Source organism: Nyctereutes procyonoides, unplaced genomic scaffold, assembly GCF_905146905.1.
Source record: "Nyctereutes procyonoides isolate TBG_1078 unplaced genomic scaffold, NYPRO_anot_genome, whole genome shotgun sequence".
In the NCBI taxonomy this organism is placed as follows: domain Eukaryota; kingdom Metazoa; phylum Chordata; class Mammalia; order Carnivora; family Canidae; genus Nyctereutes; species Nyctereutes procyonoides.
In genome coordinates, this window is record NW_026575131.1 from 54,902,757 (window position 1) to 54,924,562 (window position 21,806).

General features: G+C 55.5%; 1 protein-coding gene across 1 annotated transcript in view; it reads right to left on the reverse strand.

Annotated features, from left to right (window-relative positions):
- Positions 1-19,839, reverse strand: part of KDM4B (lysine demethylase 4B) — a 135,073-nt gene extending 115,234 nt beyond the window's left edge. The window contains 1 exon segment of the mRNA XM_055343272.1: positions 19,726-19,839. The gene's annotated coding sequence lies outside the window, so the exon portion shown is untranslated.
- Positions 19,840-21,806: the final 1,967 nt, after the last annotated feature.

A 21,806-nucleotide genomic window follows, 5' to 3' on the forward strand; every position in this document is an offset into this window, starting at 1 on the left:
GGGAAAAAGACAGTTTCTTCAACAAATGGTGTTGGGAAAACTGGGCAGCCACATTCAGAATGAAACTGGACCACTTTCTTACACCAGACACAAAAATAAACTCAAAATGGATGAAAGACCTAAATGTGAGACAGGAAACCAACAAAATCCCAGAGGAGAACACAGAACTTTGACATCGGCCATAGCAACTTCTTACTAGACACATCTCTAAAGGCAAGGGAAACAAAAGCAAAAATAAACTATTGGGATTTCATCAAAATAAAAAGCTTCAAGGGCACCTGGGTGGCTCAGTGGTTGAGCATCTGCCTTCGGCTCAGGGCGTGACCCCGGGGTCCTGAGATCAAATCCCACACCGGGCTCCCCACAGGGAGCCTGCTTCTCCCTCTGCCTGTGTCTCTCCCTCTCTTGCTCTGTCTCTCTCATGAATGAATAAATCTTTTTTTTAAGATTTTATTTATTCATTCATGGGAGACACACACACACAGAGAGAGAGAGAGAGGCAGAGACACAGACAGAGGGAAAAGTGAGCTCCCTATGGGGATCCCGATGTGGGACTTGATCCTGGTACTCCAGGATCACACCCTGGGTCGAAGGCAGGCGCCGAACCGCTGAGCCACCCAGGGATCCCTGAAAAAATAAAATCTTTAAAGAATAAAAATAAATAGCTTCAGGGTAACTGGATCGCTCAGTGGGTTGAGTGTCTGACTGTGACTTTGGCTCAAGTCATAATCTTGGGATCGTGAGATCAAGCCCGCGTCAGGCTCCCTGCTCAGCAGAGAGTCTGCTTCTCTTCTTCTGCCCCTCCCTCGTTCATGCACATGCTCACTCCCTCAAAAAAAGTGAAATATTTTAAAAACTTAAAAAATAAATAAAATTAAAAGCTTCTGCACAGCAACGGAAACCAACAAAACTAAAAGACAACCTACATAATGGGAGAAGATATTAGCAAATGATATATCCAATAAAGGGTTAGTATCCAAAATATATAGAGAACTTCTTAAACTCAACACCCAAAAGTGAATAATCAAATTTTAAAATGGGCAGAAGACAAGCACAGACGTTTTTCCAAAGAAGACATACAGATGGCCAACAGACGCATGAAAAGATGCTCATCGCCATTTATCAGCAGGGAAATGTAAATCAAAACTACGATGAGATACCACCTCACACCTGTCAGAATGGCTCAAATCAACAATGCAAGAAACAACAGACGTTGGCGAGGATGTGGAGAAAAGAAAACCCTCTTACACTGTTGGTGGGAATACAAACCAGTGCAGCCGCTCTGGAAAACGGTATGGAATTTTCTCAAAAAGTTAAAAATAGAAGTAGGTGTTTACCCCCAAAGAATACAAAAATACCCCCAAAGGGATGTTTATAGCAGCATTATCAACAATAGCCAAACTATGGAAACAGCCAAAGTGTCCATCCACTATGGATGGATAAAGAAGATATGATGCGTATATACACATATACAGTGGAATATTATGCAGCCGCAAAAAAGAATAAAATATTGCCATTTGCAATGACATGGATGGAGCTAGAGTGTATTGTGCTAAGTGAAATCAGTCAGGAAAGAGAAACACTGTATGATTTCACTCCTATATGGAACTTAAACAAAACAAGTGAGCAAAGGGAAAATAGAGAGAGGCAAACCAAGAAACAGACACCTAAGTATAGAGAACAAACTACACTGATGGTGACCAGAAGCAAGGTGGGTGGGGATGGATGAAACAGGTGATGGGGATTAAAGAGCACGCTTGTGACGATCCCTGGGTGTTGTATTCAAGTGTCAAATCCCTAAATTCTAAACCTGAAACTAATATTATATTGTATGTTAACTGGAATTTAAATAAAAACTTAAATAAAAGACAAAGGGGGTGCCCAGGTGGCTCAGTCAGTGAAGTGTCTGCCTTCTGCCCAGGTCATGATCTCAGGGTCCTGGGGTTGACCCCACATCAGAGCCTGCTTCTTCCTCTCCTTCTGCCTGCCACTCTCCCTGCTTGTGCATGCACATGCAATCTCTCTCTGCCAAATAAATAAATAAAATCTTTAAAAAAAATAAAGACCGAGATTGCCAAACTGGAAAAAACAAGCCCAACTATATGCTGTCATAGAAGACACCCTTTAGATTCAAAGATATAAGCAGGTTGCAAATAAAAGGATGGAAAAAGATATACCATGCAAACAGCAACTATAAGAATACTGGAGCCGTATGTCATGAGCCCGGGGCATTATACAGGACTGATGAATCACAGACATCTATGCCTGAAACTAATATGTTACATGCCGAATTCAAATTTAAAAAATAATAAATAAAAATCTGTATGTCATCTCAAAAGAAAACTCGAGTTATTATACTAATATCACACAAAATCACTCTAAAAAAGGGGGGGGGGATCCTTGGATGGCTCAACGGTTTAGTGCCTGCCTTTGGCCCAGGGCATGGTCCTGGAGTCTCAGGATCCAGTCCCACATCGGGCTCCCTGCATGGGGCCTGCTTCTCCCTCTGACTGTGTCTCTGCCTCTCTCTCTCTGTGTCTCTCCCATGAATAAATAAATAAATAATATTTTTTAAAAATAAATAAATAAAACAAAAATGTTAAAGACGGACATTTTATAATGTTAAAAGGGCCAATCCATCAGGAAGATATAGCAATTTTCAACTTACATGCACCTAATAACAAATCCCAAAATACATGAAGCAAAAACTGATGAAAATGAGGGACATAGACATTTCAACAATAATAGTTGGAGACAGTAATATCCTACCTTCGACAACGAATAAGACAACCAGGCAGAAACAACAAAGAAAGGAAAGCCTTGAGCAACACTCTAAACCAACAGACATCTGTAGAGAACCCCCGCTAAGAGCAGTAAAATATACTTTCTTCTCAGTTCCTATGAAATGTTCTCCAAGACAGACCATATGTTAGACTATAAAACAAGCCTCATTAAATTAACAAGAATTCAAATCATAGAAAGTAGGTTCTCTGACCACAATAAAAATTAGAAATCAGTAACATAAAGAATTCACAAATTCTTTACAAATATGTGGAAATTTTTAAAAATACTCTTTTTTCCTTAAGATTTATTTATTTGAGAGAGAGTGAGAGAGCATGCATGCGTACAGCTGAGAGAAAGGAGGAGAGTCAGGGAGACTCCTCAATGAGCACGGAGCCCCATGCAGGACTTGATCCCTGAACTTGAGATCATGACCTGAGCTGAAACCAAGAGTCAGGGGCTTAACCAACTATGCCACCCATGCGCCCCTAAAAAACACACTCTTAAATAACCAATGGGTAAGAGAAGAAATCACAAGCGAAATTAGAAAACACTTTGAAGTGAATGAATACAAAGACACACTAAACCAAGACTTACAGGACAGAAGCAGTGCTTAGAGGGAAAGTCCCAGCTGTCTCGATGAAAAGGAGAAAGCTCGCAAATCAATAATCGAAATTTGTACCTTAAGGTCCTGGAAGAAGAGCAAACTAAACCTAAAGCAATCAATAAGAAGGAAATAATAAAGATTAGACCAGAAATGAACAGAGTAAGAGCAAATAAAGCAAGGGTTGGTTCCATGAAAAAAAATCAATCAAAAAATTTTTAAAGATTTATTTATTCATTCATGAGAGACATAGAGAAAGAGGCAGAGACACAGGCAGAGGGAGAAGCAGGCTCCCTATGGGGAGCTCAATGCGGGACTTGATCCCAGGACCCGGGGATCACACCCTGGGCTGAAGGCAGATGCTCAACCGCTGAGTCACCCAGGTGCCCCAAGATCACCCAAATTAATAAACCTTTAGGTAGACCAATCAAGAAATAAAAGATTCGGGCAGCCCCGGTGGTGCAGTGGTTTAGTGCCGCCTGCAGCCCAGGGCGTGATCCTGGAGACCCTGGATCGAGTCCCATGTCGGGCTCCCTGCATGGAGCCTGCTTCTCCCTCTGCCCTCTCTCTCTCTCTCTCTCTCTCTCTCTCTCTCTCTCTCTGTGTGTGTGTGTGTGTGTCTCTCTATGAATAAATAAATAAAATCTTTAGAAAAAAAAATAAAAGATTCAGGTTGCTAGAACTGGGACTGAAAAATGAGATGCCACCACTACCACTCACCCTAGAGAAGTACAAACGATTATAAAATAATATTGGTGTGGAAAGCTACTGAGCAATGAAAAGCAATGAACTGATACAGGCAACAGCCTGAATGGGTGAGAAGTAAACAAAGCCAGTCCCCAAAGGCGACACGTGATGTATGATTCCACAACATTCCCGAAATGACTAGATTATAGAGGAGAACAGATCAATGGCTGCAGGGACCCGGGGCGGGAGTAGGGGGGTAACTCCAAAGGGGAAGCACAAGCAAGCTCATTCCTATTGACGGACAGCTCTGTATCTTGAGCATGAAGGGGGTTACACAAATCCATGCAGCTGATGTCACTAACATACAAAAAAGTGAGTGCACAGGGGCAGCTGGGGGGCTCAGTCGGCTAAGCCTCTGCCTTCAGTTCAGGTCACGATCCCAAGGTCCTGGGATCGAGCCCCGCATAGGGCTCCCTGCTCAGCGAGAAGTCTGCTTCTCCCTCTGCCCCTCCCCCTGCTCGTGCTCACACTCTCCCTCTCCCTCAATAAATAAAATCTTTTAAAAAATAAAGTGTGTGCACAATAAAACTGCTGGAACTCTAGCAAGGCCCAGGACATATTATGCCAAAGTCAATTTCTTAGTCTGACAATGGACTATGGTTATGTAAAATGTGACCACTGGGAGAAGGCGGGTAAAGAGTACACCGGACCTCTTCATACCATTTTTTAAAAAGATTTTATTTATTTGAGGGAGAGAATACGACCTGGGGGAGGGGCAGAGGAGAAGCAGACTTCCTGCTGAGCGTGGAGCCCAATGTGGGGCTCGATCCCAGGACCCTGAGATCATGACCTGAGCCAAAGTCAGATGCTTAACTGACTCAGCCACTCAGGCAACCTCTCTGCATTATTCCTGCAACTTCTTGGGAATCTGTAATTCTTAAAAAATAAAAAGTTAAGAAAAATAATATGGGGGCTATTTTGCCATGGATGGCAGGACAGGATGGAAGGGCAGACTATCATATGGACTGATGGTTTGGGGCTGGGTGACAGGGACAGGTGCCTTCTTTATACTAATCTGTCTTCCTCTGTATGTGTTCAAAATCTCGTAATAAAACCCTTAAAATGTGAAATACATGGAACCAACACAGTAGTGGCCACTAACAAGGGCCTTCTCCATCCAGACCTACAAACACCCTTCAAACTGTGCCATTATCAAGGCTCAGCCCCTTTTGTCTCATACGCTCCCTGAAACAACGGCCAGAGAGGCCACTAGAGCCGCTGAGTGTTCTCACAACCTAGATCCTAAAGAGACGCAGGATGGTCTGAATGCCACCTTGAATAATGTCTTCCAAACAGCATGTGAGAGTCGCCTAATACGCATGATCTCTAAAACGAGCTCTGCCGGGCGCCGGGATCTCACTTCCCATCCCGCATTTCTCCTTCAGCCAAGGCGACAAGTGCTGCCAGGGCCACCCGCCCCCAAGCCCTCATCATTCCAGAGCGGAAATCTGAACTGCTCATGGTCAGGGAATTTTTGAAAGCTTCAGGAGACTCGCATTCTACGTGAGGTCTCTCCTTTTCAAAGGCCTCGTTTCCAGGTGAAAATGATCTGCTCTCACACCAAGGTCTCAACTCTTTCTAAGCCAGAAAATGTAAAAGGGAGAACAATAAAGGAAAGGAAGACTGGCTGACAGAAACAACAGGATGAGCTCCATCCTCCCGACCTTCCCGGTCATCCTGGGAGAAGCAAGAGCCATGGGGCACCTGGGTGGCTCAGGCTGTGAAGCGCTTGCCTTTGACTCGGGTTGTGATCCTGGAGTCCTGGGATCGAGCCCCGCATCAGGGAGCCTGCTTCTCCCTCTCCCTCTGACCCCCACTCCTGCTTGCTCTGTCTCTCTCATGTGCTCTCTCTCTCTCTCTCTCTCTCTCCCTCTCTCTCAAATAAATAAATAAAATCTCAGGAAAAAAAAAAAAAAAAGGAAGAACCAGCATCCCCCAGTACTTTCTGCTCTGGGCCCAGCATCCAAGCCCAGCATCCAAATATCCAAATAGAGACAGGCCCCTCCATGGAGAACCCTGCCAACTGTTCCCCAATCACAACAATCCTCTCAGGTGGTCACCCTCATGTCACCAATCACCAAGAAGGAAGATGAGGCCCCGAAGGGTTAAGGGACTTGCCCAAGGTCACACAGTTGGGAGGAATGGTGGGGCCAGGGTTAATCCAGCTGTTTCACCCTGGGAGTCAGCGCAGATTCCTTCCCATGCACCCAGTCCACTCATGAGGCCTCCCTGGTGTGCTGCCTCCGAAACCTCCCCTAAGGCCAGTCCTCCTGCCCCCAAACTAGACCACCTCTTGAGCCACTGTCACAGCCCACCTGGCTGACGGCTGGAGTTCCCTCCTGCTTTTACTCCCGAGAGCCACCAGAGGGGTCTTTGAAAACACAGAAATCTCTGATTTCACCATCAGCTCCCCAGGCTTCTCCCTGCCTTTACTGGGGTCTGGCTTACCGCAGCCTAAGCGGCAGAGCCACTCGGTGTGGCTTCTGCAGACCTCAGGGTTTACTGCTCTCCGGCCAGCTCATCATGTTCCAGCTACATGGGACTCCTTCCAACCCTCAAACATGCCAAGCTCATTTCCGCCTCAGGACCTTTGCACGTACTATTTGTTCTTCCGCTTAGAACTTCTTGTTCCAGAGCTCCTCAGGGTTGGCACCTCCGAGTCATTCAGATCTCTGCCCAAATGTCACCTCCTTGGAGCAGATTCCTGTCCACCCAGTTAATGCAGCACTGCCTCTTGTGCTTCCCAGTCAAATCGCTCCCCCATTTCAACACCCAGGGGCCATTTGTTCCTTGCTGGCTACTTAGCACCTAGCCTGGCACAATGAGCCTGGAGAGCTCCCAGGCCCTCAGGGCTGTGGCGAGCCTTCAGGCTCTTCTACAAAGTTGGGGCTGGTGGAGTCAGCTGGTCCCAAGCACCAAAGCACCAACTCAGTGGCCAGGGATAACAGCCCCGTGCTGAGCACTTCTTAACACACATCACCCCGTTTACATCCGGCAAGGAGAGCACCTGAGGGTGCCAAGGCCCAGAGAGGCAGCGCTGTTCGCCCCAGGTCAGTGGCAGAGCAGGTTCGGGAGCTGGGGTGCCATTCTCAGCACTGGCTCTAGGCCCAAACCAAGTCTCAAGGACTAGATTCTGGTCCCCCGACTCCAAAATCCCTTGGAGAGGTCTTCCTGAGTGCCTGGACTGCCAGGGGTTCCTGTACGCGGGTGGGGGCAGGGGGCAACCACGGGACCCCTGCCCAGGCCCCTCTCCGGGAACCACAGCCATCTCTGCTCTGGGCCAGCCTCACCCGAGAGCCAGCAAGGGGGCGTGCAGCTCAGTGTGGAAGGCCAGCATTTAGGGGACCAAGTGGAGCTGGGGAAGCCCTCTCTTCTGATTTCCCAGAGTGGACATCCCAAATGCGGACACAAGGAGGCACAGAGTGGCAGGTTCTAGCTGTTTCTGGAGAACCTCCACCGGCCCTCCTCTCCAGGCCCAGTGTGAGTCCTCAGGGACAGCTCTGGCCTGGGGGTTGCACACTCTTGCCAGCCCAGGTCACCCGAGCAGCACAGACACATCGGGGATCCCTGCCCTCTGGGGCGCACGCTCCGACCTCACCTCTCCGTGGTGGCTTGTACAGCAGTGGCCACGCTGGAGCCCTCCACCCATCCTGACCACACCGAGCTCCAGGCCTCCCGGGCACCCAGCCTACGTGGCAGGACCCCTGCCTGGCAGTCACAGGGCCGTGTGACCAGTCCCCGACAGGGACCCTTCCCTCCTCAACTACTGCATCAGCCCTCAGGGCGAGGAGGACATCCTATCACCCCCAAACTGACCCCTGGACTCTGGAGCACACGGAGGGCCCCTCACAACGTCTGTCTGGCGGCACACACGTCAGATGCTCACAGGGACTACAGAAGGCCTTCCCTGGTTGGGTTTTGTCCCGTTGGCCCAGAGTTTTCTATTGGGAAGATACACTATGTCTGTAATAAAGACCCGTCCGGAAGGCTTGTTAGGCAAACAGCCATATGACCCGGCTGACCCCCAAGTTCCCAGGCCTTCTTCTGGTTAAAGGCCAGGTCAGTTAATACAGGGAGACATGGGGCTTCAAGGAGCACGTGCCGGAAGCCCAAGGCAGCAGCTCCTGGTACCCGGTGTCACAGGGGCCGTACCGAGGACACCTGCGCCCCAGCCGTGGCAGCCGAGGAGCACCAAACCTAACCAGAGCTTCTCCCACCCAGGGCTGCTCTGCGAAGCCCACCGGCTCACGCCGAGCCCTCGCACGGGACCCCGGTCTTCCAGGCTGGAGACTCCAAGTTCATTTTTATGGCAGCCCCACGTTCACTGGAGGAGAAAATCCAATGAGGCATGACGAACAGGCCCCAGGACTCCGAGTTCTGGCCCAGCTGCCTCTGGCCCAGCCTCCCCGGGCAGCAGCGCCCTTGCTTCCTGGTCCGTAAATCCCCAGCCAAACCCTCCTACCTGCCCCATTGCCATAAAGAAGCTCCAGAGGAAGAAAAAACAAACTCATTTTCAAAGTGCCTTCTAATAACCTTGACTGTTCCTTAACTTCCTCCCCAGCATCAGTACGGAGCAGCGGTGTGAAAACCATGGGCCACTGTGGAATTTTAGAAATTTCTGTTGCGATGCCTCCATTCACCAGCAAGGGAGGACAGAAGCCCAGAGGAAAGTCAGTACTGTGATCTACTGAAGGCTCAGGAGGCTGGACCCAGGTCCTCTGCAGGCGGTCCTGGGCACCCCCCGGCATGCCCTCAGAGCACAGCTGTCCTGGGGCCCGAACTCCTCCGGGAATGGATTTTCAGGTATTGACTCGGTTCTTCTCACAACCCCCTGACGCACAGACCTCCGCTGCCGTCCCCATTCTGGAGGTCAGGACATAGACCCAGGAGGTCAGGCACATGGGTGCAAGCCGCCAGCTGCCCACCCCACTCGGGCTCTCCTGCCTCGAGACCTCAGGCCATTTAGGACCGCCTGCAGCTGGCGATGCTACTTCTGAGCTGTACTTCTACCCAAGCCTCTCTCCTGGGTCTTCCCAGGGCCAAAGCAGCATTCCAAGTTCCTGGAGCAGCTTGGAGCTACGTCCACAGCTCCCCAGCACAGCCAGCATCCATGCCACAAGTGTCCTGCCCTGGGCTCAGCCACCAGGACTCCCAGCCCTCACAGCTGGTCCAAGATGAGAGGCAGGACTGCAAGGGTGCCCGGGAAGGATCGGGACACGGCCGTGGGGCCTGACGTCCCAGAGTGAGCAACAGCATTGCAGGCCAGGGTGGCTCGCTCAGCCACTGCACCTCGAGAGCCTTGACTTCAAGCAGCCCGGTACCGGGCCCTCCAGGGGTCAGCCCCTGCCCTTCCCGAGGCAGGCTTCCTGACCCCTGGGTCGGCCCACAGCTGCCGTCTCCTCCTCCTCCAAACACTGGCTTGATTCCTACCCCCTCTGTGAAAGGCTCAGGGCCTCCCCGGGCCCCCACAAAGGCCTCTCCCTTAGCTGCACCCCTCCCCCTGCAGTGGGTCAACACCCTCCCCTCTCACCCCTCAGTGGCCACAGCCGGTTTACACTGGCTCTGTCTCGTCTCTCCAGCTAGAGGCAGACGGCTCCAGAAACTCTGATGGACCAGGAAGGTGGGCAGGAACCCACCTGGGGTGGATGGAAGGGGCCAGTCTCCACTAAGGGCCAGGAGCCCCCACGGCTGGCACCCCTGACCCCATCACAGCGCTCAGCTCATCCAGGGACTGCAGTTCCCCCCAAATAACCAGGCTGTCGGGGGCCAGCAGCAAGCATGAGAGACACCCAGCATGTTGAGGACTCCGTACCAATAAGACAAAGCAAAAAACAAAGGAGTGTAAAATAATTCAATAACTATTTTTATACTGATTCCATGTTGAAATGTTAACATTTGGGGTATCTTTGGCTCAATACAAATACATTAGTCAAATTAGCTTCATCTGTTTCTCTTTACTCTCTAACGTGACTACTAGAAAAATGGCACAAGGGGCTTGCTTTGCGTCTTTACTGGGCCGAGCTGCCTTAGGGAAAGACATCTTTCCGGGTCTCATATTTTGGTCACTGAGTCTTCTGGAGTCAGTTTTTGTAGACAGCGTGAGGCAGGGGACCAGCTTTATCACCTGACGTCCGGGGTGTGTTCACGCATGTACCCACGGGGCACTTCCCACGAGCCCAGGACACCCCACCTCATCAGTATCCTCTGCCAGGGGGACAGAAAGTCACAGGCACGCAGGTGGGCATCACTGCCCCCACAGGGATGGCACCGGGCAAGCATGTGGGGCAGGGGGCTGTCCGGCTATGTGCTGCTACCAACCCACAAACCTCAAGCCCTTCCCACCCCCAGGAGAGCCCAGTTTGGTGGGCATTTCTGAATGGCCCAGTGTGGTGCTGCCACTACCCCTGGAGGGGACACTTGGAACCCAGTCACTGGCATCTAAGAGGCAACTCACAACTCTGGTAAGGCTGGGGCCGGGCAGACCAGGAAAGTGGCCCAAAGGAGGTGGCTCAATTTAAAATCCACTGGCCAGGGACACCCGCGTGGCTCAGGGGTTAAGCATCTGTCTTCAGCCCAGGGTGTGATCCTGGAGTCCCAGATCAAGTCCCGCATTGGGCTCCCTGCAGGGAGCCTGCTTCTCCCTCTGCCCATGTCTCTGCCTCTCTGTGTCTCTCATGAATAACTAAATAAAAGCTTTAAATATAAGTAAATAAATAAATACAAATTTATAAAATAAAACCCACTGGCCAGACTGCAGGGGCAGGTCTTAGAAAGGAGGGTGCTGAGTGGGGTTTCCCCCACATGAAGCTCTCAGGGAGGCCCACTCAGGCCTGGGCGATGAACGGCCAACCTGGCCAGCAGGAACCGGCCTTTCCGCCCTCAGCCATGGCAGACTCGAGGCCAGGAGGCCCCAGCCCTACTGACCACGAGGTGAACCTACAGGACACGGGAAATGGAGAAGCCAGAGTGGTAGGGGCCAGGGTCACAGGCCCCATGGAACAGACACAGGGAGGGAGGCCCGGCTCTGCAGCGAGAGGTCCCGCAGGGGACCCACCAGGCCAGCTCAGGCTGGAGGAAGAAGAGGGCAGACAGGCGAGGACTCACCGCTCACTACGGGGGTCCAGAACTGTGCACGCCAAGGGCGGCCTGAGCACCTCCCGCAGGTGAGCTGGGTCACCGTGTCTGACGTTCTGGCTGTCCCTCACCTTCAAGGCCGTCCCTAAACCCATGGGCCAAGCCTCCCCACACAGACGCTCAGGGAGGGAACTAGACACAGGAGGCCACACGAAGTGTGAGTCCATTTACGTGGGACGTCCAGACTGGAGGGGGGCTGGTGGGTGCCGGGTTTGGGGGGAGAGGGACTATTTAATAGGTACAGTGTTTCCTGTTCAGTTCTGGAATGTTCTGGAATTTCACAGTTGTGACGGCTGCACAGCTCTATAAATGTTCTAAAATACACTGAATTGTCCACTGAAAAGGGTGAATGTTGTGGTATGTGAATATCTCGATTAAAATACACTTAAGGGGCACCTGGCTGGCTCGGTCGGTAGAACGTGCACCTCTTGGTCTTGGGGTCACGAGGCAGAGCCCCATATTGGGTGTCGAGTTTACTTTGACTATATATATAAAAGGACAACAGGGCAAGACTACTTTACGAGGGGCTGCTCTAGAAAATTCAGGGTCTCGGGCTCCCTGCCTGGAGCCTACTCCTCCCTCTGCCTGTGTCTCTGCCTCTCTCTCTCTCTCTCTCTCTCTCTCTCTCTCTCTCTCTCTCTCATAAATAAAATCTTTAAAAAAAAATAGAAAATTCAGGGTCTGGTCACCCACCAGAGCCAGTCACTGGGCAGCTGCCCCGTGGCTCTCCCTGGTGAGCCCAACAGCTCTGGTCTTAGTCCCTGGGATGCTTGGAGACAGAGCTGCCACCCCCTCTCCCCTCAGCCCCTCGGAGCCTAGTGCGGGGAGCGGGCAGGGGGACGACACCCAAGAGACGGCTGGGCTTCCCTGCCCCCACCCCGTGCCCTTGTCCATGCAGGTCCCCAGGCCCCCCCGAGCACCCGCTCCGTCCCCCTCCTCCCGCCAGCTCATCGTTGCCCATTGCCCACGATGACAAGGCTCAGCTCAAGTGCTGCCTCTTCTGTCATCTTCCCGGCCACTGCCCAAGCCTTTGCCCTGCGCCTCCTCCGGCCTGGCATCTCTGTATCCTGGCAGCCCTGGCCCCCCAGCCCCTCTGCCTTCCACCATGGACCATGACCCTGTGGGCAGGAGACGCCGCTCATCCGGCCACAGACACAAGGCGGGCCGACAACTGTCACACTCAACAGATGTTGCTCGATGCCTCGGATGGAGCCAGGGCTCCCAAGGCCGTGTGTCCACTATAAAGCCACGGCCTGGCCAGGATCGAGAAGACGAGCCATCGGTCGGCAGGCCCAGAGCCACATTCGAGAAGCGTCCTGTGAGTCTGGAGGCGGGCAGGCTGCGCAGCTGGGGCGTCTGCAGGGCCACATGCCGCATGACCAAGGCCGTGCTGCCCACTCTCCCCGTGACCATCAGCCTGAACCTGCCTGCGCCCACCTGCAGGTCTGGGAGCCGCTAGCAAGCTCCGTGCACGCATCTGTCCAACCAGCCGCCCTTCCGTCTGCGGGGCCCGGCGAGACGCCTTGAGGTGCAGAATAGGCAGCTTCTCAACAAGCGACACTGCCTGTGCGTCGAGGCTCTGTCCTGCCTCTCTGGTGCAAGGACACGCGGACTCAGGAGCAGCCAAGACCGGTCTGTGGCCCCAACAGGCTGCCGCCCAGGAAGGGGGCGAAACAGGACGCCTTCTTTTCCAGAAGGGGGTCACTGAGCCAGCGTTCTCTCCTGACTCCTTACTCTTCCTTGGGCAAAAGGAGCTGGACTAATGCAGTGAATCAAGAGTTTAAATTCCAGGGGCTTTACTCACATGCAAGCGAGACACGAGCAAGCCTCTCGACTCGTGACTCTGATAATCAGATCCATGCAGCGCGCAACCCAAGATAGGAAGCCCACTGTGCCGAGGGCCGACTCTTTCTGATACATGGGATTTTAAAGGGAACAGTGGGCATTTGAAAGAGCCAGCAGCAAAATGAGAATCTCCCAGCCCAGCTGCCCAGCCAGGGACCCCCTCACTCATCTGGAGTGCCCACGCAGAGACCACACCAGCCGGCTCCCGGGCCACTGTCTGGGCTGCCCAGAAATGCTGGGGTACACAGCCCGTTTCCACCCACCTGTGGCCCGGGGATCCCCGTGCACCCCTGTCGGCAGGCCATCACCGTGCCTGCTGGTGGCTTTGGGCTGGCTCTCAGAGGGGGCCTCAGGGATCCATCCTCCGGCTTCTTCTGTACAAAGCACAGCTCCAGATGCACCGGCAGCTCATCTTCCACAAATCATTTCTCTCCACGCTCTCCCCCTAGAGACTGGAGCGCGCAGCCATAAGACCAGGAAGGCGGGCCCGTCTCCACCCCTACCTGCCCACGAGGTGCGGTCACTTGGGGGTCTGACCTGGGCCACCCACCTAGAGATCCCCTCTTCACAGCTCGCTGGACAGGCTCCCCCGAGGAAAGTAACCGGGATCACGTATCAGCAGACAGGGCCAGACCCTCCATTCGTCATTGTTCTGACCTGTACCTGGAGACCCGCTTAGGGGGCTCGGTGGCCCGCGGCGACTTGCTTTCTGGCTACTCGCTCTTTGTCCACTGAACAAACCCACTCGAGGCCTCCGTCCCCAAGAGCCACAGCCCGGAGTGACAGGACAGCTCTGCTGCCAAAAAAGCCCGGCAGGCCCAAGAGCCAGACAGCTCCACGCACGCGATCTGTCAATGCCACCAGCGCCCACCAGTGCCCGCGCCACCCTCGCTGGAACCACTGGGCTGGGGCAGGAAGCACAGAGACGGAGAGAGGGAAAGGCCCAGAAAGAGGCAAAAAAAAAAAAAAAGCATAGGCAACTTTGGAAAGCCAGGATGTCCAATCTGGAACTCTCCAGATTATTTATTTCAATCAACTGAAGAAGGTGCAACCTCACGTTGACGGTATGCATGCCTGACAAATAAAACATTCCTGGGAAGGGACCGGACGGGTGACATAAAGATGTCCTTAGCTCAGAAATCACACATCGGCCACCCTTCTCCCCACCCCACAGTCGTGGTGGAAGAGCACCGCGGAGCCAGAGCTGCCAGGTCCTGGCCTGCGCCCGCCGCCTGCCATCTGACTGTCACCATGGTGTCCACGCACCCCACACAGCTCCGCGTTCACACCCACGAAAGCCACATCTTCAGAGCGTCCCCGTGGAGGCCCGGGAGCAGGGTGACCATAAAAACCACCTCCCAGGGTTCTTCGCCCCTTCCGACGAGGGCACTGGTGTTGGTAAAGAGAATGGGTCAGATGCTTACAAAACAAAACGATTGGGAAACACGTCTTCCTTTCAAACCCTCGGCCTCTGCCAGGCCCAGACAAACTCCTCAGGCCCAGAAGATCCTTTCTAATCTTCTGGGGTGCGGTACGCAGAGGGGGTGGGGGCTGGAGCATGAAAAGGTCAAACATCACAAGTGGCAAAGTATCTGCCCCTGTTCACAGCCACTTTTTCTTCCTCCTTCATTGTGGGGTTGTTTCGGTGGATGGGGTCATAACATTTTCTTCTATTTCCCTTGAAACAGCTTACAACCTTTTTTTTTTTTTTTTTGAATATAGAGTAGGACTCCAAAAGCTTTGATGTAAAAAACATGGAAATTCATTCATTCAACAAAGGAGCATTTACTGCACACCCACCGTGAGCAGGGAACCGCCCTAGGTGCTGGGGAGACACGCAGCAGCCAAGAGAGACGGCGCTCCCGTAGCATGGACCGCGCACCCTGCTGCAGGTGTTTCTAAACTATGGCCCACAGCTCAAATCCAGCCTGCCACCTGCTTTGGGTACAGCCTCCAAGCTAAGAACGGTTCTGACCTTTTTTAATGGTTGGGTGAGGAAAAAAAAAATCAAAGGAAAAGAAACAGTTCATCACGGGTGAAAAGTATGTGAAATCAGGATTCTGCGTACACGAATAAAGTTTTATTGGAAAATAAGCACACTCATTCCTGTCTATAGTGCTGTGATACAATGGCAGAGAGGAGTTGGGACTGGCCTGCAAAGCCAAAACTATTTACTCTCTGACCCTTTCCAGAAAAAGCTTCTGTTCTCCTGGATGAGACAAGCAATAAATAAACAGATTAGTATGTGGGTTTGCAGTAGTGCTGAATGCAAAGAAGAAAAAGCAGGACGGGGAGAGAGAGTGGTTGGAAGGGTGCGTTTAGGCAGTGTAGCCAGAGATGGCCTCGGAGCCGAGATGTGAATGACAAGGAGCCAGCTGGCTAGAAGAGTAGGAGAACAACAAGTGCAAAGGCCCTGAGGCAGGGCAGGGAAGAGTGGGCAGGGAGCTGGTTACAAATGAGAGAGCAGGCATGGGGGGGAGGGGAGGGCAGGGAGAAAGGACAGACCACAGAGGACAGACCACAGTGACCACAGAGACCACGGGAAGGGGTCTCGAGTTTTCCCAGGAATAACAGGAAGCTACTGGAACGTTCTGACTAGAGGTAGGCCATTTTTTTAAACTTTCTAAAAGCTCCCTGAGGAAGCAGGAGTGAAAAACGACGGGCTAGTGGTGACACCTCATCTAATCAAAGAGAACGCTCCTCGAACAGGCCAAGCCAAAGTAGGGAGTAAACTCAAAAACCAACTTGCCCAACAGAATCAATGCATCAAACCACTCAGGCCTTACTACTGAAGGGACATGGACTTTTTTTTTTTTTTAGTATCACAGTTAAATGCATGTCATTGTATAAAAGTATCGGCAGCCAGCATATTAACAGCCCCACGACCTCATGGACATAACTGTCCAGGAGGAGGCAGGATTAAAGCAGTGAGTCACCTTCAAGTCAACTTAAAGAGATCTGTTAAGCAAAGTGACAGGAAGGGGTATGGTGACAGGGGGAAGGCGGTGTGGTGACAGGTGGAAGCCTGGGCAGGGCACCCGCGTGGGCTCGGGTGAGGACATCCCCCGGAAGACCCCTGCGCCATGCCTGCCAGCCAGTCTGTACCCCCCTCTCAGGAGTGGAAGCTGCAGGCTGGGAAGGCCAGGGGAGAGGCAGGGTGACAGCCGAGAGGGACCTGCACAGCCAGGCTGACACAAGCCCCTCCTCATTCGTGGACGGAGGGGAGGAAGGGGACAAAGGGAAGCAGAACTTGAGGCAGATCAAGGTCCTAGCCAAATAGCAGGCAGGCTGCTGTTCGAGGTTAAGTGACACGATCCCCTTTGGGGGGGCATCTGTGTCCCCCAGGGGACCCTGGGTAACGTCTGGGGGCATCTGTGGTGGTCACACTGGGGGTGCTCCTGGCATCAAGTGGGTGGGGCCAGGGATGCAGCTCAGCCCCCCCACAGTGCCCGGGACCGTCCCACGGAGGACAATCCGATTGAATGTGAGCCCGACAGAAACAGATATCACGCACCACTAAGCAACCCAGTCCAGCTCCGAGCTTCTGGTGCCACACAAAGCATTCAGTGCTTCTCACCCCCTCTGAACCCCAAAATGACCTGGGATGGGTTCTCAGGACACCCATTTTTCAGATGAGGACCATGGGGCCCAGAGAAGGGAAGGGATCTGCTCCAGAGGAGGGATTTGAACCCGGGTCCCTCAGACTTGGAAGCCTGTATGGGGAATAGAGGGGAGGACAGGAACCTGGGGACACAGTCACCAAGAGCAGGTCAGAATGGAGTCCAGGTTGGGCCCTGTCCTCTGCTGCCCAGCATCCTCAGCCAGGAGCACAGGCACCAGGGCAGAGCAGGAAAGAGCTGGGGCAAGAGGCCCCAGGGGGCAGCCACGGGGCAAGTCTTTGGAGCAGAGCCAGGAACCCTGGCCTGCCGAGGCTGTGGTGAGGCACCGAGGTGACCGAGCAGGTCTGTGGGGCCCTCAACACTCATGCCCTCTGCAAGCAGCCCATTTACTCTCCACCCTGCCCCCCCACCCGGGAAGGTTTAGTGATCCCCCCCTCAACTTTGTTCTCGAGCAAGCGACCGGCCCAAGGTCACACAGCTCTGACACCCACACCACCCTGCCACATCCCAGGAGGAAAGCCACCCGCAGAGGCTCAGTTGCCAGCACCTCACTCCATCCCCACCCATCGTCCTCTGCTCCTGCCCAGTCCCCGAACCCGGCCCCATGGGTGGTGGGCTTCACACCCCAGGACACCCACCTCTCCCTTCCCCCACCAGAACTGGGGCCCCCTGAAGCTAGAATTCTCTGCAACCTGCCCCAGTGCTCCACCGTCCCCATTCTCACAGGTGTCAGATAAGACCCAGGCACAGATGGCCCAGCCCCTCCAGGGGAAGGGGGTGGGGCATAGGAGGGCAAGGGTGAGAAACCAGCAGAGGCGGTGGCGAAATGTGGAATCAAGTACGGCCAGAGTGAGGGGAAGGGGCTGGGCGGGGGCGGAGGGTGGGGGAGAGGGCCGAGCACCCCAGAAGCTCCTGCAGGATGGCACAGGGACTGAAAGAAAGTACAACAAAGGCCGGGCGGGGTCCCTAATGACCAATCAGCAATACCTTTCAGCGCCAGCGTTTAGCATCCCCTTGCCCGCCCGCCCACAATGAGGAAAGGATCCAAAAACGGGAGGAAAAAAAAAAAAATCAATTGTTACAAGACCTGTATGGATTCCCAGTCTCCACGCCTTCACGCTCACGGGAGTGTGCACACACGCACACACGCGGCGGCTGACATAGGACCCGCGTGCGCGCTGCAACACCTGGGAGCGTTTGTGCCACCACACCCCCGCCTCCCCCTCCGCGCCCCAGCAGTGACGTCCCCCGCCCCGGGGGCAGGGCAGTCTGACCGGCGCGGTGCCCCGGCACAATTGGCACCATCGGAGGAACACCGAGATGGGCCAGGCATCCAATCAGAAACACGGAAAGCGGGCCAGCGAGTTTCAGAAACCCTCGACTCCGATAATCACAAGTTGACTCCACGACTTTCACACTCTGTCCTTCAGGGTTCCAAAAACACAAACTGCAAAGACGGGAGAGGCTTGTGCTCCGCTCCTGCAGGGGTGGCGGGAGGCGGCTGGCCAGCAAGTTGACAGACCCTCCCGAAGCCTCATAAGGAAGCTATTATTTGAGAATCAGGGGAGTCATTAGCTCTCGGATGGCGGCGATAAAAGCCCACAGAGTCATCTAATGAGCCCGTTTCGGGGGCCTTCTCCCCATACGTGGCTGCTGAGGCAGAGGGGTGGGGCCGGGCACCCGAGCCTTGAATGCATCCCAGTGCCCTCAGACCCAAGGCCGGGCCGGCACCCAGCAGGACCCAAAGCAACTCGCAGCTGACATCAACACACGGGCACCACCACACTCTTGACGTGTTGTAGGATCACCGGATCCCACCGAGCACAACCACCTTCTCACTAGTTTCATAACTCGGGAAACAGTTGCCCGGGTGCACCTGAATTATTAAAACAAAAGCATCCTTCCCCCCCTCCTCCCCAACCCAACAGATGGGACACACGGAAGCGCAGTCCACGCTTCCCCCGCCCCCGGGGGTGGGGGGGGGAGCCCGAGCTCCTGCAAACCCTTCACCGGTGCCCAGGTGGACACGCACCCGCTCCACCTGGTGTCACCGCGCCCACCGGGCGCAGACGCAGGTCCCTTTCGGAACCAATCCGTGTCCCCGCCGCTCCCACCGGGGTCGCCGCAATCTCCTCCTACAGAGAAGGGGGTCGCTGAGCCGCCCAGGGGGGCTGGGACCGGGAGGCACGGAGGGGACGCGTCGGGAGGCTCGAGGTGCATACCAAGCGGGTACGTTTTTTAATCATTAAAACACACACGCAGCGGACTGCACGCTCCTTTCGGGGGGCGCGGGGATGGGGAGCGAGTTGGGAAGCCGCAGCGGCGCGGCGGCCCGCGTCTGGGCGCGGGGGGCGGGGGCGGGGGCGGGGGCCGCGGCGGGGGCAGCGCCCCGGTGACCCCGCCGGGCGCCCCGAGGGGCGGAAACGCCGGCGGGGGCCGGCCGGGGCCTGGGATCGCCCGCGCGCCCGCGCTCGCCAGCGCTCTCCGTCCCTGCCTCGCTCTTCATTTTTTTTTTTTTTTTTTTTAATTATCAGGATTGTTGTGAATAATAAAAGAGAAGGGCCCGGGCGGGCAGGGCCGGCCGGGCCGGGCCACCCACGCTGTCATCTTTTGTGCAGGGCCGGCGGGGACGCCCCGGCCCAGCCCCCGCGCGCGCCCCCGGCCCCCGGCCCCCGGCCCCCGGCCCCCGGCTCCGGGCCGGACGCCCCCGCCTCCCGCCCCCGGCCCCGCCATTGTCCGGCCGCGCCGCCCCCGCCCGAGGCCCGCCGGGCGCCCCCGGGCCGGGCGGTTAACGCCCCCAACCGCCTCGCGGGCCGGGACAAAGCGCGGCGGCCGCGGCCCGAGCAGGCCGCGCCCGAGGCCTGGGCCTCGCGTCCCGGGCGCCCGCCCGCAGCCCGGGGCGCGGCGCGGGGGCGGCGGCGGCGGCGGCGGCGGCTGCGAAGGCGGCGGCGGGGCCCGAGCTCGGACGCGGCGACCGCCTCCCCGCGGGCTCACCTGAGGCGGCGCGCGCGGCCCGGTCCGGAGCAGCGGCGCGCGCTCCCCCGCCCTCGGCGTCGCACCCCCAGGCCCCGCTCGGGCCGGGCCCCGCTCGGTCGCTGGCGGCCGAGCCCTCCGCGAGCGCCCCGGGCGGGGCTTATGAGGCCGCGCGCCAGCTCCGCCCTGGCTGCCATTGGCCCCCGAGCCCACGCCCGCGCGCCCATTGGCTGCCGCTGACAGCTCCGCCCCTCCCCTCCGCCGGGCCCATCAACATCGCACGGCCCGCCCCCCGCGCGCCCCGATTGGGCGGGCGCCAGCGCAGGCCTCGCCTTCCCATTGGCTGGCCTGCCGGGACACGCCGGCGCCCACCCACGTGCCCGCTGACCGGCTCCGTTTTCACTGGAAGCGGCGCACGCCAGCCAAGGCAGCCGCCACCAACCGGACGGCGGCTGGGCCCCGGATTGACAAGGGCGCCTCGGGGACCGCCCAACGACCGCACCGGGGCAAGCGAGCATTGGCTGGCGGGGCGAGCCCGAGGCGCGGATTGGCTGGGGCGGACGCCAATCAGGGCCGGGGCCCCGCCCCGGTTATCAAGCTGCAACTGAGTACGTGAGACCCAGCACAACATCAGCACCAGGCCCGGGAGGCACGAGGGAGGAGTTCGAGACCCGCGGCCGGAACTTGGACGCGGCGTTCTCCGGTTCGTGAAGTCCTGACGTGCGAACGGCTCCGGTGCAACCCATTTTGCAAAATGGAGGGACTATAAAAAGTCAAGCAGCAAGCGCCCCTCCTCTGCCCCCCGCCCCCCAGAAAGCCACATCTACTCCCTTCACAATCCACCTTTGCAAATTCGCAAGGCCCACCGGGTAGTTAGGGGCGCTCCCGCAAGTTCCCTAACACGAGGCAGTCCCTGGCACCAAGGTTCCAAGCTCGGCTGGGCCCCGCGCCTCACTGGGACCTTTCGGGGCCTCAGTTTCCCCTGCGAAGTGGAGATGATGGTAACGACCACACGCACACTCGACCCTGCCGGCCAGTCCCGAGGGACGTTGCAAGAATGAGTGGGACGAGACCCACAAAGGGTTTGGGCGGGTGGCTTCACCGCGGTCTTCATCATTGCTACCTGCGCCGTAGGCAACAGTAGGGTGCGCCGGGCTCGCGGGTCACAGGTGCGAATCAGCAGCGGGGCGTTTCCCAGGAGCCTTGGTTAAGTGTTATCCGCACTGTACCCCGGGAGGTCAGACACCCCGAGCAACGCCCCGGAGCTCGGGTCTTCAGCACCAAAGGAACTGCTCTACACACCCATCTACAGGGTCCGGCCAGGTAACTTGCAGCCCGGGGCACTCCCGTAGCACTCTCAGCTGTGTAGCAGTTCAGGGACGCAGTTTAGGGACGCCTGGGCGGCTCAGCGGTTCTGCGCCTGCCTTTGGCCCAGGGTGTGATCCTGGAGTCGCGGATCGAGTCCCACATCGGGATCCCTGCATGGAGCCTGCTTCTCCCTCTGCCTGTGTCTCTGCCTCTCTCTCTCTCTCTCCTCTCTCTCTCTCTGTGTGTTTCTCATGAATAAATAAATAAAATCTTTTTAAAAGGGCGGGGGGGCAACTGTGTAGCAGTTTAACAAGACGTCGTGCTCCATGCACTCCCTGCCCTGGAATGATCCCTTACGCACATGCACATCCGTGGGCAAGCCGCAGAATGGTCCAGAATTTGGTGTCCAGTAACCTACGTTAGGGAGAAAACACACGGAGACCAGTGCGGTGGGGTCTCTAAGAGCACGCATTCGTGTCAATCCACAGAGAAGGTAACCCCGAAAGGGAGAAGAGGAAATCCTTGCAGAGAGATCCACACGGGGAAAAAGGGTCGTCTGTGGGGACTTGAATCAGTTCGGGGAGATTGTCTGTTCTCGAGGGACCATATTCATATACTCCCCATGTAGTTAAAATTTGGCTCTAAAAATGGGAAAGAGCAACTGCCCCCAAGGAACTCCCTAACCAGGGGGGAAGACAAATGGCATTTGATCATGGTAACACAGTATCCCAGGTGCAACAGAAGGCACACCCCCCCCCCGCAAACACACACACACACACACACACACACACACG